Here is a 4,270-nt window from a genome sequence, read left to right on the forward strand (position 1 = left end):
CACAGTGAAAGATTTTATTATTTAGCATTATTTTCCTTTCCCGTGTGTTTGTTAAATAAATAGTTTTATCTCCTTCACTTTCCTTTGAGGAAAATTTATTTTTTCCCGAACCTGGTGGGGGAGGGGTGGTTGTGCCTTCTCTCAGAGGATATATTTCTAAATTTGGCCAAACCGGAACAAGCTCTAAAAGAGACAAAGGAAGGACAATTGGTGTGGACTTGCGAGTGCCAAACTGCTTTCTGAGAACTGAAAAGGGCATTATTGATGGCACCTGCATTAGGGCTTCCTGATTTATCCAAACCCTTTGAACTGTTTGTACATGAGAGGCAGCATTTAGCCCTGGAGGGTCCTGACGCAGAAGTTGGGAACCTGGAGAAGACCCGTGGGCTATTTCTTCAAACAGCTGGACAATGTGAGCAAAGGATGGCCAGGATGCTTGAGAGCAATTACTGCAACTGTTCTACTGATCCAAGAGTCCAGGAAGCTCATGACAGGACAAAACATAACTGGTTTTGTCCCTCACACGGTGATATCCATATTAAAGTAAAAGGGCATTTGCTATCCCCCAGCATGATGCTCAAATATCAAGTTGTACTCTTGGAACAGGATGATATGGAATTGAAGACGACAGCAGCCATGAATCCAGCCGTGTTTCTCAATCCAAAGGCAGTGGATGACGGAGCCCTGACATGACTTGTAGGTACAAAAATGCTGTTAGCGAGGATTTTCTTGTTATTTTCTAAGTCCGCAAGAGACTTTTCTCTCTCACAGAAGAGGTAGCAGGGAATGTAAACAACCAAGCCACCTGCAACCTTGAAAAGTCTTGTTTATGGTATAGTAGAAAATATTTTGATAATGGATATTTTAGGATTTTGGCCAATCACCTCCAAGGGGTGGCTGGTCCTTTGTCCAATTAAACTATGAAGAAAAAAGTCTATAAAAGAGTTTGTAAAATAATTAAATAAATCAATCTTGCTGCACAATTCCTGCCTGCTGGATCTTCTCCTCCTCCTCATCCCTATGGCTGCAGGACACGGTGATATACCGTAGGAACCAGGCCTGCGGTAATAATGACTTCCTTCAAACCATGGAACATGTATATTCCAGCAGAACTGATTTGCAGGATGAACCAATAGAGAATCCTGATTTAGAATTATTTACAGATGGCAGCAGTTTTGTAAAAGATGGAAGACGGATGGCAGGATATGGTGACTGCTACTGAGATAGTAGAAGCTCGATCTTTACCAATTAATACATCAGCCCAAAAAGCAGAAATAGCACTAAAACAAGCATTGAATTTGGCAGTGTGCAAAAGGGTGAATATTTTGACTGTTTCTAGGTATGCATTTGGTGTAATTCATGCCGATGGAGCTATATGGAAGGAAAGAGGAGTGCTATCAGCTGAAGGATCAGCTATTAAACACAAAGAAGAAATTTTACAACTTTTAGAAGAAATTAAAAAACCAAAGGAGGTGGCAGTGATGCATTGCAAAGCACATCAATCTGGACAAACTAGAGGGAAACCAATTGGAAGACAAAGAAGCTCGAGGAGTAGCTGAAAAAGACATCCTAGTGTTAGTGCCACAAAAACAAATTGACGTATCTGAATTTAAGCCTAATTATGACAGTGAGGTTCAATGCTCAGCAAATATATTAAAAGCCACTAAGAATCAGGAGGGATGGTGGGTAATAGACTGTGGGGTATGCCCAGCCCCTGCCCTGGAGGGATCTCTGCTGAGATAAGAGATTTCACAATCGCCCAGCAGGACTCCCTGGAAAGGCAACCACTTCTTTGGTCACGGCGAGAAAAGACAGACCCACAATTCTTTAGGAGACCGTATGCAGATCCTTCATAACCCATTGGCCTTTACCCATCCCAGATCCTCTGTAACCCATTGGCCTTTACCAATCCCCTGTATCCCTATAAAAGCAAGCCCTCTGGCCCCTGTGGGGGTCAGAGAGAGTTCTTGTCCCTGGCTCTCCCCTTCACCGGAGGGGACCAACAATAAAGCTACCTTCGTGCGGAACCAGCCACATGAGTCTCTCCTCTCTCTCTCTCAGCCTCTGCAAGGGCCCTCCTGCCAGCAGCTGAGGGAAGACACCGGGCCTCGGGAAGGCAATTCCTTTCGGGACCATCTCCCCGGACCGGTCACCTCTTCCTGGGTCAGGGCCACTGACCCCATTCACCAGCTGTAATAATAGACAGCCATCAGATTATAGTTCCACCTCCTGTAATGAGGAAAATACATTCAAAGGGAGAAACAGATTTAAATCTATACTTGATTTCTTTAGGAAAAACTTGCTGGGCTCCATCAGTTTATAACCCTATTGGGACCACTTGCTTTGGATGCACCTGTTCACCCATACCAACCTGGGGATTTTGTATATGTAAAGACCTGGAACTCTTAATCCTTGAAAGAAAAGTGGAAAGGACCTTTCCAAGTCCTCCTCATAACCTACACTGCATTCAAGGTGGAAGGAATCAAACCCTGGGTTCATCACACATGGGTAAAACCAGCAACCACACATCAAATACAGCAGAAACAAGACTGACTAAAACCATGGAAGTTTTTTTATAAATAAATCCTATTTTTTAGGTATAGGATATGATTTTTTAGGGGGATATTATTTATTGGATCTAGATGAAGTTGATGAATAATTGCATACTTATAATAATAATAGAAATGATGTTGTTAATGTCTGTGAGGGAATATGTGATCTTAAAGCTATTGCAAGATTTTGGCAGATTACAGAATGTAACCTCTATAACAGCTTGTTTGCCAACATAAACCTCTGCAGAAAATCCAGTTCCATGGGGAGCTTTAGTCAGCAATTTGACAAAAATTTGGGAACTCATGTGGGAAGGAAATAGCATCCATGCCAATTGGAGAGAGATGAAAGGAGAATATTCCTTACTATGGACACGTAGGAATGATACTGTTGAGAATTGAAATATCTCAAATCCAGATCTGAAAATAACCTCAGGAAATATCTATTGGCTGACAGATTGCACTAATACCCCTTGGGGATGTCAAATACCAGAAATATGGAATAGCCCTCAGACAGGACAATGGGAATACATCCAGCCAGTTCAATGTTGTCTAGACTGGGAAGGGAGTCCAGGCCTCCCAGAGGACCCCTTACAGGTCAGTATAAAATATTCTGATTTAATAAGGTCAAGGCAAAAAGATTCAAGGGCAAAGGAAAAGTGGAATTGCACTCAAATATACACTTGTACTAGTAGGAATCCTGAGGTACAGTGGCTCATGACTGTGGCACAAGTTCTAAGATTGGGATGTATTTGTAGAAATTATTCTACCTTTCTTAATGACACCTGGTCTCACCTAATAAACAATGAGACTTGGAAAGATATAGACTGTCAGCAGGACTCAGTAAAATCATTAGGACCCACAGTATGGGTGGGAAGTAATGGAATTTGGATCACACATTTGCCCTCAGGAGAATCAAGAGTACAATGGACACTGGGAGTATTAATGTCATGTCCCTTGTGGAAGGAGTCACCATTGGGAACCTGACTATGGGAAAAAGTTAAAAGTGATACAACTTGGAAACATCCCAGTTCAGGATCTATAGTGGGATGGATTTTATAATCCATCTTTACTCCCCAAATATCCACCTTCAGGAATAGTCTGGCCATACACAATTTGACTCTGCAAATGGAAACTTTAGCAAATGCAACTCAATTGGGGTTTACTGAAATAAATGAACAATTGCAAGCCACAACTCAAATGACCTTACAAAACAGATTTGCTTTAGACCTATTTCTACTACATTAACATGGAGTATGTGGTTATTTGAATTTAAAAAACAGTACTTGTGTGCACATTACAAATGTGACTGCTAAATTGGATGATCAGATAGAGAGGATAAAATCGGTTGCTGCATCTAGCAGAGAATTAAGGGCAGGATTAGAAAGTAACTAGTTAAACAAAATATTTAAAGGATTTGGATTTTCTCTGGTTGGTTGGTTGGTTGGCCTCGCTTTTGAAAAGTATGTGCGATCATAGTAATAATTATGATTATGATGCTTGTTTTAAGCTGCATAAAAACGTGATTGCTAATGCAACATGAGGAACTTATATGTTAGCAAAAAAGCAAAGTGAGGCTTATGAAGGGTTGGGGAGGATGAAAGTTTGGTAAGAAAGTTTTACAGATATGTAGGCTTGGCAGAAAGATCTCTGAATGTAGAAACTGAGGATGAGATAGAAATGAAAGCAAGTTTTGATATAAAGAAAAAGATGTTTTGCTG

This window comes from Corvus brachyrhynchos, unplaced genomic scaffold (assembly GCF_000691975.1).
Source record: "Corvus brachyrhynchos isolate BGI_N302 unplaced genomic scaffold, ASM69197v1 scaffold362, whole genome shotgun sequence".
NCBI lineage: Eukaryota > Metazoa > Chordata > Aves > Passeriformes > Corvidae > Corvus > Corvus brachyrhynchos.